This window comes from Mauremys reevesii, linkage group 8, assembly GCF_016161935.1.
Source record: "Mauremys reevesii isolate NIE-2019 linkage group 8, ASM1616193v1, whole genome shotgun sequence".
Classification (NCBI taxonomy): domain Eukaryota; kingdom Metazoa; phylum Chordata; order Testudines; family Geoemydidae; genus Mauremys; species Mauremys reevesii.
The window spans coordinates 15689495-15704263 of record NC_052630.1 but is presented as its reverse complement, the minus strand read 5'-3'; the positions used below and the strand labels follow the sequence as shown (position 1 = coordinate 15704263).

The following is a 14769-nucleotide window of genomic DNA, read 5'->3' as shown; positions in this document are numbered from 1 at the left end:
AGCTCTCTATGAGAAGACTCAGCCAAGAAATCACCCAGCACTCAAGTGCAATTCTCCTCTGGAAAGTGCATCCAAAATAGTATTATCTTGGGCTGCAGAGAAATCTATACAACCTAAGCTCATAAATTCGCCCCCTCCCTCAATGTGGAGGAAGATATGCACAACTTCTTGCCCCCCCAGTTGGAAATTGCACAAACTGGGTTTAATAATAAAAAAAATCCAAGTTTATTAACTATAAAAGGCAGATTTTAAGTGATTATAAGGGATAGCAAACAGAACAAAGTCGATGGCCAAGCAAATAAAACAAAACACGCATACTATGCTTAAGATCTTAAAGAGACTGGTTTCAAGAAGTAATTTCTCACCCTAAATGTTGTTTTAGGCAAGCTGCAGAGTTTCTGTAGCTTAAGAGTTCCAGTTATTTCTTTTTACAGACTAGACTCCTCTCTTAGTCTGGACTCAGCCCTTGCCTTTCCCACCACTCAGTTCCTTTGTCTTTTCAGGTACTTTCAGCAGTCTTTCTTCTTGGGCAGGAAGGCAATGGAGAAGAGTCCTGTTTGCCTTACTCCCCAGCCTTAAATAAGACTTACATAAGGCAGGAATCTTGTTTCCCAGTCTTGACCTCCATCTTAGATGGTGTTTAGTACCAGGTGACAGGACCACCTGACCTAGCAGTGTCACAGCTACATTGCAGGATGCCTCTCAGGAAGGAGAGAGATTAGTATCTTCGAAGTCTGATTGTTTCTTGTTTCCCAAGTACACACCTAGTTGTTATTGTTACATAGTCAATATTCCTAACTTTAGATACAGAACTAATACATTCATACAAATGGGATAATCATATTCAGTAAATTATAACCTTTCCAATCAGACCCTACAAGACCCATCTTGCATAAAACATACCTGTTATGCCATCTCCATATCAAAAGCATATTTCCATAACAAATATGAGGTGTAACTTCACACTCTGCATGTAAGAAAAATCCAATCCAACTCCCACTGAGTTCAGTTAGACCTGGATTCAGCCAAAAGTGTGTCAATCCCTACATGAGATAGGCAAAGTGACATCTTCTAAAATGACTCAAATAATTTCTTTAGAAAGGACTGTATTTCCCTCTTATAATGAACCTGCTCTTAGGGCAGAGAAACAGAATTCCCCAAGTCTACATTTCCCACTCAGCATGGTGCATTAATTTAAATACAAATATATTCCATGCTTTAGCACAGGCCATATTTAACCACCAGTTCTGATGATTTCTCCTACCACAGATCACCAGCAGAACAGGGGTCTTGTACACCACCGTAAACACATTGTCCACACTCTTATTTTGGGGAAAGAACATTCATCAGCTTGCGGCATCATAATCCAGTCATTAGAACAGGAGGCTGGGAGTGAAGAGAGCGTAGTTGTGTTCCCAGGTCTGCCACTGCCTCACCGTGCGACACTGCTGAAAGTGACACTGGCCACATCATGTAACCTTTCGGTGTCTCAATTTTCCCATCCATAAAACAAAGATAATCTCCACATTCAGGGCCGGCTCCAGGGTTTTTGCCGCCCCAAGCAGTGGGGGAAAAAAAAAAAAAAAGCCATGATCGCCATCAGCAGCACTTCAGCTCTACCGCCGCTTCATTCTTCGGTGGCGGGTCCTTCCCTCCGAGAGGGACCCAGGGACTCGCCGCAGAAGAGCTGGACATGCCACCCTTTCCCCTTGGCTGCCCCAAGCACCTGCTTGCTAAGCTGGTGCCTGGAACCGGCCCTGTCCACATTTACGATCGTGGCAGTATAAACTGTTACATTTGATTATATATTTTTATTCACTGACTTGGATGCCAAAGAGTAACCAAACCTTTCTGAATGAGTGTTTGTAATCTGCTTTTAGTCTATATCAAGTATTCTAAATGAGATACAAGCAAATCCCTCAGGACTATAATCACTATATTTTGTGATCTTACCTTAGTCAGACACGTTCTCCTGATTACTGTCCTATTTAGAGCGCTCATTACTACCTAAACTGCATCAGAGGTGTCAAGTTTGAAAAGTTACATTTGCTGCAGGTTTTAAACCTCCAAGACGGGTGGGAAGAGAAAACAGCCTTTTTCCGGAGCAGTTCAAGACTGCACTAGAACAAAGCGCTGTAGGCCAGAACTGAGGTGTATTGGCAGAGCTCTGCATGTGAGTTTACACAGCACCTGTCAGCACTGAGTCTGGCTACCAGCCATTGCTTTCCATCCTCCTTTTTCATGAGCATTAGAACTCATTCACAGATGTAGGCAGAAACGAAAATATTAGTAAAGCAAACATGGTGTGAAATGAGTGTCTGTGACTGGCCAGCCCTGGAATCTGAAGTCTTCACAGAACATGTACAGCACAGGAAGTGACATTCCAAACATTGCCCCATGGACAGGACACAGCCCTGACCTGGGTGGGTTCCCCCCGCCCCCTCCCGTAGAGCTGAGAAGGAAGTGTTCTTATCCCCATTGGTGAAATGGGGAACTAAAGGCAGAGAGAGTTTAAATGACTAGTTCAAGGTCACGTAAGAAGTCTGGCAGAGCTGGAAACTGAGCCCCAATCTCCTGGCTCCAGGCCAAAGCCTCAGATGCAAGATTATCCTTCCACGTTCATCTCTGGATCAGAACTTTGTCGCTCAGGACACACCGTCACCAGAGATAAGCCTCAGAACAGATGTCTGATGGGGTCTGTGTGTGTTTAAGTTTGAGAGACAGAGAGAAATTCAGAGCCCTGAGAGACCATTATTAACGTAGCATTTACATTATACTTTACGTCATCTGAAAGCTGTACAAACCTCGCAGTAACCCTAACTAGCTGTAAGTTTATTTGAAGTTTTCAAACAAGAAGAGTTTGTTAAGGAGGCGTAAGCAAATTAAACTGCGAACACAGAAGGTTTTCCTTTCCCCAGAGGATGAAGAACATTCCTCAGACTAAAACAGTCTGTCTGCAAGCTCTGCCACATAGCCACGCACCTATCAGAACGAGGTGGGGCCTTTGACTGGCTGGTTGTCTAGAGAAGGGATGTCTAGAGACACTTGGCATTATCCAATCATGTCACAAGGCAAAAAGCAACCTCCCCCACCCCCACCCCCCAGTCCAGGGAAACTACTTATTGGCTGTGACTTTCACCTCAGCTCAGCTCCCAAACACACTCATATTAGCCTTTCCCTAACTGAGAATATATTTTCCAAAGAACGGACAGAGAAGTCCACTTCTGTGGACCTTGCACATTGCTGCAAAGTGGGATGACTCTGGAGTCAATGGATCTATAAGCCATACTGTATATTGCACCAGGGTCCAGTGATTAATTAATGGGGACATTTTTGTAAGCATAAATTTTTGAAAGTGCATCTAAGTAAAGATTAGAATTTGGTCTGAAAGTCTGTGGCTATTTTTATTTTATACAAACTTGAATATCCACCCATGGTAGACATCTGTCTGCATAGAGGTGCATGTGTGTGGTTTTTTTTAAACCAGCACAGAACTAGGAGACAGGAATCGCTGCATTGTAATCACACCTCTGCAATCACAGTTCTGCCACTGACTTTCTGTGTGGCATTGGGCAAGACCGCTAACCTTGCCTCAGTGTCTCCATCTGTTAAATGGGGAAGATACCTGTTAGAGTACTTCACAATAGTGTTAGTTAATATTGTTGACCCTAGTTCCAACACTGTGGAGGCGGAGAGAGGGAGAAACTGGTGAAAGTCTGACAGCTGTCATCTTGGGAATCAGGGACCTACAGGCTAAAAAGTAGAGTCAGGCTTACAGAGTTAGAGTCAGGATCTGTAGCTGGAGACTGTATTAGACTCAGGTATAGAGGAGAACATATAACATGCCCTTGAGCAGTGAGTTATAAAGGTGGGTACTATTAGTCTCATCAGAAAAACAGACAGCTCTCTTTAAGAGACATAAACCTTAAAAAAATATTGCTGAGGAAATTAACACAAGAATAGCCAAAATCAAGGAAAGAAATGATCAACTCCAAAAAAGGAGGAAGTGGAGTCTGCAGTAGAGAGAGATCTGGTCTGCAGAAATTTGGATCTGACCTTCTCCAAGGACTGAGAGTATTTGGATCCTGAGATTTCATTTAGGACCACCTTTAGTTTGTAGCTTCAGGTATATGCTGCTGTGTGACCTGATCCAGCAAGCATCCAAGACAAGAGACGCAGGCAGTCGAACAAACACCCAGTAGATCTTAGAGCTTGGGTTCAGCTGTTTATCTCGGCTGCATAGGGTAGTGAGCAAGAGGAGGCTGGGTTTTTTATTGGCAGTTTATAGCTCTGCCCTGCCTGTTTGCCACTGAGCTGGTTAGGTGGCTGTTTTATTTAACTTGCCATTTCCACCCTCTTGGAATAAGGAAGCTTGTGATGAGATGGCTGGCCAGTACAGTCAGCAGACATGCCACAAGCTCTTATTCTAAACGTGAGTAATTGGAGTCTAATGGCTAATCCTCATGACAAAGATTAGAAAAGAAGCAAAAAAGGTAATTGGCACTGGCTGAAAATCTAATACGACTGGTACGTGGTACAGTACTAGCTGAACACAGTCTTGTCAGAACCATGAGCCAGCCTTGGTCTCAGCATTGGCACCACTTCTCTGAGGGCAGCGGAGTGACACTGGAGGTGAATTTGGCCCTGTTGGACTATATTCCTAAACTTGGTTCCCACCTCAACCTTCCATCCAAAGATTTGCAATTAGCCTGCAACAGCCTAGTGACCTGGAGCATGAATGACTCTGGAAGTTCTCTTGCTTAAAAATAAAAAGTCTAGTTTGTGCCCTGCCTTTCCTTAATTCAGACTTATACTTTCCTTTTGAGGCTAGAAATTTGGGAGTCATCCTTGACCTTGGACTCTTTTCTTACCACATGTCCTTGGTCAGTAAATCTGACTCTCCCACCTCCAGATTAACATTGCCAGAATCCACCCTCATACTGATCTTGCTTTTGCTGAAACCCTTATTCAGGCCTTCAGTGCTTCCTGGCTTGACTATTACAACTCCCTCTTCTAAGTCACTACTGTCTGAACTGCAGGTTCACCAGGATGTTGTGGCCAAACTGCTTCCATGCCACAGAAGTGAAACTATCATACCCCTCTCTGCTAGAAACCATTGCTGCCTTTCTAGATATCTCTGAGCCATCTCAAAACTGACCTCATGGTTTACAAAACAATCCAAGACCTTTCCACATCCTTCCTGTCTGACCTCATACATCCACCTACTCCTCCATGCACTTATTCCTCACTTTGTCTTCTCTGCCCCTCCCTTTGACTTGGTGAGTGTGGGAGTCACTCATCCGCCTGTGCTGATCCATCTATCTGGAAATGTCTCCCTCCAACCAAGTGCTGACTCATTTCATCTCTTAAAATCTTACCATAAATCTTTCCCTTTCTCTTTAGCATATAATTGATGTGCTCTCTCTGTCTCTCAAGTTTGTTGTGTATTAAAGATGCTATACAAAATTTCAAGGTTTTTGGACCAAACTTACATCTGGCCAGCTGTACTACATGACTTGGCATTATTCACACTCCACTGGTTAGCATTTCCACCAGACTTGGGCTTGCCCAACTCAGCCTCACAAGGCTACAAGCAGGGGGAGGTCTGATTCCCCCTTCCTTCCTTGCATGCACGCCTGAGACCTGGGGCCCAGGTGAGTAGGGGCAAGCAGGCGTGGTGAAGCCACTATTCCCTGAGCCGGTGGGCTTGGCTCTGACCCCCAGGCATGGGCCATTGCTGCTGAATCATCACAGCTGGCTATCCATCTAAACTGAACGGGCTGGGGAGAGGGGTAGTAACTCGCTGTTGGCAAAGGCCACCAGCAGGCGCCTACACCACGGAGCACGGCGGGAGCAGTATTTAAGTGGGGCCTGTCTGAAGCACATTTCCTTCTCTGCACTGATGATGGGTGGCACTGCTACACATCCTCACTTGAAGGGTGCATCCGCACCACCTAGCCCTTAATCTTGACTAGACATATTCACAAAATCTTAAGAGCCAAACCACAGGCTGTTCCTTCAGGAGTTTTTGTTCCCTGCTGCTTCAGAGGAAGGTTACCCCCACCACACCAGGGCAATGAGTGAGTATAACTGCAATTCCTAGAGGTCAGGAAACTATCCACTCCTTTTAAGCCCAGCTACAGCATTCCGCTCATTTACACCCTCTGTTCTGCTCAATGGTAGATCCCCGGCATGCTCTGAGAAGGATTTCCTTGTACGTTTACCAGGCGTTTGAGCGACCCCTATGCATGCCTGAGTGGGAAGCGGTCTGAGTTGCTGTGTTATCGGATTCTAGAACTCAGTGGCTAGCAGATATTATATACCAGCTGATTCACAATGTTACGATGAGACCAGCTAATTTTCTCAGCGCAATATGTCTCATGCAGAGTTGTTGAGGCCCCAATCATTAGGTAGGTAGACAAAGAACAGGAGCCTGACAGGCACCAGTTTGTAAGGCAGTCTTCCAACTAAACTCACCGCCACTTGCTTATAATCAGCCCTTGAATGATATGCTGGTCCCATTCTGCCTTTTGTTTTCTTGGCTCCAAAAACGAAGGCGAGAGTATTGACTTATTAGTCCGTTCTCTTCACCCATAGGTTCATAGCCCACACTTGAAAGGGGAGATCTTCATTCCAACATACATGTAACTAATACGTCATTCCAAACAAACCAGTCTGTATCGCAAGGAAAGATCAAATCCAGCTTTCTGCATACTGCTTACGTCGGATACAATTTACAATCCAGAAAGCCCCCTGAAGGTGATGCTCATTTCTGGAGATCAATGCAAACTGGTTTGTTTAGCATTCTGCACATCTGGCCCCCCAAACACTGGCTGGAAAAGCCACCTCTTATTGCAAATACCCCACTACCTGAAACAGCTTGGGGTAGACATTTTGCTGATAAATATCGGGGCTTTTGGTAAAAATGTGTAACTGAGTAACTTAATGTCATTTGTGGTTGTGCTTAGCACCCTGACGTGTGCCCTTTAGAGGCGTCCCTCCACTCCAGCCTATCCCTCATCCCAATATACCGGCACAAATAATCACCCCTGTCTTAAGCAAGAACTTTACATTATTCATACATCGGTGAAATTCAGCCCTATGTACAGCATAAGTCTATGTACCACTTCAGTCTCACTTAAACCTTGTTTTTGAGGATTTACTTAGAACTTAAATGGTGTATTGGCCTTTTGTGGGCCCTCTGCACAGGGGAGAATTTCATCCATATATAAACCTGGGCATTCTGAAAGAACTGTCATAAATGAACAGTGGATTACAGTGGACAAGAAGCTGGATTATAGTCAACAGTGTGCCGTTGTTGCCAAGAAGGCTAATGGCATATTGGGCTGCATTAGTGGGAGCATTGCCAGCAGATCGAGAGAAGTGATTATTCCCTTCTGTTTGGCACTGGTGAGGCCAGTATTGCATCCAGTTTTGGGGCCCCCACTACAGAAAGGATGTGGACAAATTGGAGAGAGTCCAGTGGAGGGCAACGAAAATTATTAGGGGGCTGGGGCACATGACTTATGAGGAGAGGCTGAGGGAACTAGGCTTATTTAGTCTGCAGAAGAGAAGAGTGAGGGGGGATTTGATAGCAGCCTTCAACTACCTGATGGGGGATTCCAAAGAGGATGGAGATAGGCTGTTCTCAGTGGTGGCAGATGACAGAACAAGTAGCAATGGTCTCAAGTTGCAGTGGGGGAGGTCTAGGTTGGATATTAGGAAAAATTATTTCACAAGGAGGGTGGTGAAGCACTGGAATGCTTTACCTACGGAGGTGGTGGAATCTCCATCCTTACAGGTTTTTAAGGTCTATCTTGACAAAGCCATGGCTGGGATGATTTAGCTTTGAGTAGGGGGTTGCACTAGATGACCTCCTGAGGTCTCTTCCAACCCTAATCTTCTATGATTCTATGAACTAGCATATTAGGAACTGCAGACTGTCATTTGTCAGTCAAAAGGTAATTTCTCCTAGATTTACCACTTGTCTGGCACATTTCATCTAGAGAACTCAATAAGCTTTACTAAAGAGAATTAAGCATCACTGTCCCCATTATACAGATGGAGAAACTGAGGCACAGACAGATTAAGTGACTTGCTCCAGGCCCCACAAAGGAAAAACCAAGAACAGGATCGAACAGGTACCATATTTGTTTGCAAGGAGGTCTTGGATTTGAACTGGCTCATTAGTAAAACTGGCTGAATAATGGGAAAAACTATTCACAATGAATAAAACAAACGTGAACTTTCACAAAAGTAATTATTCTCAAGGAATTATTAGACTAACTCTAGTCATAGGTATGAACAATCTCAGTATGGGTCACATACCATACAGGCTGGAGACAAAACTGGCCTATGTTTGTCTTTTAAAAGAAGATTCCATTAAAAACAAAAGTTAGCAAAATCCCTCCTTCTCTATATCACCAATCTCCTCTCCCAAACAGACTGTAAGCTCATCAGGGCAAAGAACTTGTCCTACCTATGACTGTAATGCACTTATATTTATACACAACTTTAACTATTTTTAATTAGGCTCTTTCCCCTCCCTGCTCCTTTTTTCACAATACAGTGAGAGTTTGTGTCAGCTTTCAGAATCACGATACTGGAGAAAATTCAACATTAAGCAAAAGCAGTGTGCCCATCCCTAACACACCCCAATGAGTGTCACTTTGGAGAATTTCTGAATTTCCACAGACACACTTAATTTGTGGCACTCATTCAATTCTAAAATGGAAACATTTTCCTGGAACATACCCTTTACTCAGATGGGTAGCTAGAATAGTGAGTGTGCATGCGCACAAGTGTTTGCATCGAGCTAGACATCCGCAAAACACTGTTAAGCGACAGAAAGTATGCAGATACTGGAGAAATATGAATTTAGTAGCTAATGATTAATTCAGTGGCAATTTGCAATGAGCTTTGTGAACCCTAGTGATGGAGTGTGGGTGTGTATCATTCTCATTTGCACTTTTTACAAGCAAGGCTCACACAAATATATATTCACTTTTGATAGCACATCTACTGTATCTTAGTAGTAGAAGAAAATTCTCTGGCACTGAAGTGGCTTTTCCTCCCTGCTTTCACATGGACCTTAAACATTGTTACAGGATGAAGGGCTGGGTGGAGCCTTATCAAAAGTTAGCTATGTACTAGCATTGTTATACCATTAATGCCTTATTTCTCAGATACGGTTATCCTGCAGTGCCTGCAAATTTAGCTAGGAGCGCCCTCTTCTGGGGCTTTATTCAATTGCTACCATTGCCACACCAATAAAATCGCTGAATATCATCAGGAGTTCTCTCCTATTCTAACTTACATTTTTCTTACTTCAAACACACTTTATTCTATCAGCTAACCCTCTCTCCTTCTAGGTTATTTTTATATTTTGTATTACACTTTCAAGCTCTCTGGTGGGATTGTGTATTTACAGATCTTTCCCCAGTGGTAGGTACTGTTATATTTGTTTAGGTTTTTAGTTTGGAGTGTTTAATGTCCAAAACTAATTGGGGAGGGAAGGAGATAAATCCTGATTTTCAAAACACGGGGGATTTCTTTTTCACTGCTGTTTTTCCCTTTCGGCTCCCCACTTTACTGCTGACTCTCAGAAGCAACCGTAAACTGTCAGCTTGAGCAGAAGTGCTAGAAATACATGGGGTGCCAGTATGCGGTTTGGATAAGCTCTTCCCTTCCTACATGGCTCTGTGAATAGATGATGTTCATGCCCTAAAAACTGCCACCATTTCAAAGGTAAAAGCTATATTTACCAGGATGTGAAGGCTGTTGCCAAATGCCATTTTGAAATCTCTCACTTGATTGCCAGTGAAAGCTCATAGCAATAAATAAATACTGCTTAGAGCTCCGTGGAGAAAGAGCAAGTCTCCTAACAAACATTAATTTAGTTTCCCAATAGAACAGTAGGTAATAGAAACACTTTGCGTTTACATGAAGCCCTAAATGGCTTGTGAGCTGCCTAAGAGAACCATCCTCCCCTACCTCTGCTATACTGCCACAGGTGAGATTGGTGGAGGTGCTGGAGTCCTCTGACTTTAATGGGAGGTGACTGGCAGGGCATCCTCCAGGAGTGGCCTTGAATTTTAGAATTTGCCCCGGGTGAGTTGGACATGAATGGCCTGAACTGGCTGACCTCCAGACCACCTTGCAAAACTTCTCTCTTTTGTCCTGCTCTTGGGAAGTGGGGTGGGGATTAGGGGCTGATTTTCCACTGTTGCAGTTATTTTCATTGTGACTGTACTGTGAGGTGAAGCCACTGGGTTTAGTTAAATAACATGGCTTGACATTTGTATGAATGTGTGGTTCTAATATTATGCCTAGATAAATGAGAGCCTATGAGAAATTTTTTTTTTAAATAGGAAATCAATTGAAATAAATATAAGGCCATTACCTGAAGAACACAACCTATGTTATAAACATTTAACTAAGTCTCTCAAAACCCTGTCAAGCCAGACATTCTTATGCCCCTTTCTATAACCTATTCTAAGGCACAGCGTTGTTAATTCGCATCACATGCCTAAGGTCACACAGCAAAGGCTACAATTGTGACATCCAGTTCTTTGCTGTGGTCACTAGGCCCCATTGCCTCCCTGGGCTTTTTCTCACCTACAAGGTTATAAGCAACAGCACTAACTAGAGCACCTTTCTCACTTGCTCTGTCTCTTACGATCTCACTCATTGTCCAGGGCGTATGTACTGGTTTCTCTTTAATATAACTTTGGAGCTTTATGTGTTTATACTTATGGAATCAGCTTTCCATTTACATTAAGAAAGCTGAATCGTTCTCTCTCTTTAAATCAGTGGGCCTGAAATATAAAGCACCCGAGCATTTTTGGGGTAGGGCTCTGTATAAAAATATTTGAGTATTAGGACTGTAATTCATCAAGTGATTAAAACTGGATACTGCTCATTTACTACTTGCTGTTTGTGGGGCTTTGTTTTATTTTGGTTAGAGGGTTGTGAAAGGGTCATTCAGCCTTTTGAAAAATATCATCCTCTTCTGCTTTGGTATGAAAATTGAGACTACACAAATGAAAATAGCACCAGTGTTTCAAATGGGGCACTGTTTTGCTTGGAGTCAGTGCAAGAGCAGCTGCATGATTCTGTCTGCTTGCGTGCAGCCTGTGGTTTATATGATCTTTTTCGCTAATGCTGTCACATGAAGGCTAGACACAGCATGTACCTCTTTATAGCTGCAGATCCCCTTGGCGTATTCATGTCTGGAGCAGAGATGGAACAGAGTCAGACCCAAAACTTTCACCAAGCTTTGATGGGTCCCAATCCGGTGTTCAGTTTATGTCCCTCTCTAAACTGGGATGAGGAGGGTAAACCAACATCTGAGTGCATATATACCCCAGAGCTGGAGGCCTTCCCAGTTAGCATTCAGCCAGGAATCTGCATAACTGGCTGGATTTTATCAGCATAGCAGAAAGTACTTACATTTCAACCATTTTTTACCTAGAGAGACACTGGGTGACTTTCATGCCTGTTTAAATGACCAACACAAGGGCCACATATCACTTAGGGCTTGGCTACACTGGAGAGTTGCAGCGCTGGTGGAGGCTTTACAGTGCTGCAACTTAGTAACTGTCCACACCTGCAAGGCACATCCAGCGCTGCAACTCCCTGACTGCAGCGCTGGCTGTACACCTGGTCTGCTTGGGGTATAACGAGTGCAGCGCTGGTGATGCAGCGCTGCTCGTCAAGTGTGGCCACACACCAGCGCTGTTATTGGCCTCCAAGGTATTAGGAGATATCCCAGAATGCTTTTAACTAAATTACTCTCTTTGTTTTGTTATGATGCCTCTCTTTGTTTTGTTGTGAACTCGGGGCTCCGGGAGCTGCTTATCTAAAAAACAAACACAGCTCCTGTTTGCTGTGAATGAGGCAAGCAGGGGGATGAATGTCTACAGCTAGTGTTTGCTTGAGGAGAGAAACTGCGGGGGCGGGGGGGAGAAAGGGAGTCCGTTGGAGCAGCTGCTTATCTGGTCTGCAGGCTACTTGCAGTTAAGAGTGAATGAGGGGTCGAGGAAATGGTCAAATTTTGCAAGGCAGGGAGCTGACACACAGTGTCAGCTCCAAAAATCCACTCTCTCTCTCTCCCCCGCTCCCTATCACACTCCACCCCACCCCCCTCTTTTGAAAAGCACGTTGCTGCCACTTGAACACTGGGATAGCTGCCCATAATGCACCACTCCCAACAGCGCTGCAAATGCTGCAAATTTGGCCACACTCAGCACTGGTAGCTGTGAGTGTGGCCACACACCAGCGCTTTCCCTACACAGCTGTTACTCTCAGCGCTGCACATCTGCAAGTGTAGCCATGGCCTTAGGCAGTATTTTGAGGGCTTAAGTAGTGCTTAGGGCTTGTGCTAATCTTCTACAGAGGGGTGAGTGCCACCCTTTGAAAGGATAATTTCCATTTCCATCTTGTGAAACCTGAGATTGATAGAAATGTCTCCATGAATAGTAATAAATTCAAGTGGAAACTACGCTTGTTTGGCTTTAAATCCCTGCTACAGCATTTACAACCCAAATTTTACAGCCTTGGGCTGCAGAACCTTAAACTGCCCATCAACAAAAGTGAAATTTACCAGTCTATTTTCATTGCCCTGGCTGAGAGAAATGCAAAAAGGAAACGATCAGTTAGCATTAACCACAAAAAAGACATTTGATTTTTAAAACGCTTTACATTTTAATTCTGTATGGAGCCAAAAACAAATTAATAGAGTTTAAGGCTTGGAGAGACCATAAAATCATCTAGTCCGAACTCCTGTGTATCACAGGCTATTAAATTTCACCCAGTTGCCCCTGCATTGAGCCCAGTGTGTTTGAGCATTTGTGTTTGGCTAAAGCCTCTCTGCCAGAAAGGCAGCCAGTCTTGATTTGAAGACATCAAGAGACGGAGAAGCCACCACTTCCCTTAGTAGTTTGTTCCAATGGTCACTCACCCTCACTGTTAAAAATTTGTGCCTAATTTCTAATTTGAATGTGTCTTGCTTTAGCTTCCAGCCACTGGTGCTTTTTAAGCCTTTCTCCACTGGCCTAAAGAGCCTGTTAGTACCAGGTGTGGAGAACTAGAAAACTTCTGATTTATTTTTATGATAAATAAGTGACTGTTTCCCCTCTTCACTTGTATTGTTACCTGCTGAATACAAAGAGGTTAATTTCTTTCTGGAAGCAGGACAAGTATTTTCAGTGCCTGTGAGGGGAGGGAGGATGACACATAAGCATGAATGACCAAGGATTGTTAACTTGAGAATTGAACAATAGGATCATGGACTATTTAAAGACCATTTTTATCAGCTTGTAAGTGTTATACATATGGGCTCAGGGGGCTGGTGGTGAAAAGCAGGAATTAAAATCATTGGGGGAGGGGGAGGGAACTAATGCAAATCCCCAGGCAAATAGACAAGCAGAGAGAAGAGTAACCCCTTCTTCCTCCCTGGAGGGACGTGCATAGACTGCAAGGCTTCTCCAAAGCAGGTAAAACCAAAGGACTGAAAACCTGTATAAAGTGTCCAGCCTGATCCAGGAGGGAGTCATGGTCACCCAATCCAAGAACTTCCCCGCCCCCAACCCAGAAGTGGGAGAAGGGGGTGAAGAACACCAGGAGGAACAGAGCTGATGGGTGTGTGTGTGGGCGGGAAGCTTGGGGGGAGTAGAACTGATGGGGGCGAAGGGGGACTGGGAAGATGTGGGGGCAAGAGGATAGGCAGAACTGATGCAGGGCAGAACTGCTGTGAGAACTGGGGGGCAGGACTGCCAGGTTTTAGAGGTTGGGAGACAGAATTAATTCGCTGGGCAGAAGACAGGTAGATAGAGGGGTGAGAGCTCCTGCAGCCAGAACCACAATTCACCTTACTCAATAAGGAGAGTGGGGGTACACACACACCCATCTGGCGGAAGACAGACCGAAAAGACATGTCTTCTTTTTAATAAAATCTCATGGTTTTATGGGACAGTCAAATGGTTTTTGATCTCAGGGTTGGCAACACTGTTCATAAAGCACAGTATTATCTATTCCGAAGGCTGGCAGGTCACTAGTTTATTCTTGCCTTGGCCCTGGGAGAGGACAGGACAGCAGGTGTTGAACTAAACTCAGACTTGCTAAGGTGATAATGAATTGCAGGACAAATTGCAGCCTAAATCGCCGGTCTAGAGGGAGAGGAAGGCAGGTTCCTGCCCTAAGATAGAGGACAGCTAGAGGCTTCAGACCTGAGTGGGGTGCCCTCAAAGAAGCCACAACAGAGCCAGAGGTGCAGTTACCTCTGGAACTCTGACCACTGCTATATTAGCCCTATGAAGGTACTTATACTCTGTAGTCCCTCACTGGATGGCATTTTCTTCAGCACTCAAATCATAGCTCAAAGAGGAAATTATTATTTTTTCAGAGTTTTTATCTGACTGTTGGTTCAAGCAACTACAAAATAAAACAGCAGTTATTGTGCAGTTATTAGATACTAAATAAAGAAATAAGATACGGAGCAAGAGAATATGGGGCAGAATTCTGCCAGCCGATGTTTCCTAGAATTTAACACGACAAGGTACACAGTCCCTTATACAAACCTCTCAGCACTAGTACAGTTAACGCCCTATGGATTCCCAGGGTTGTAAATCAATATTGAGCTTATAGCCAACCCAGAAACAAAGGAGTCCTATCTGGAACAACTCCACCTGATATTACTCTTGAGGAAGCTTGATTGTTGAGAGACGATATATTTAGTGATGGTGAACCACAAATTTAGGACATATGGAT

General features: G+C 44.1%; 1 protein-coding gene across 6 annotated transcripts in view; it reads left to right on the top strand.

Moving 5' to 3' along the window:
* Positions 1 to 14769, top strand: part of FGF1 (fibroblast growth factor 1) — a 61117-nt gene that overhangs the window by 14152 nt on the left and 32196 nt on the right. The gene's annotated exons all lie outside the window — the stretch shown is intronic.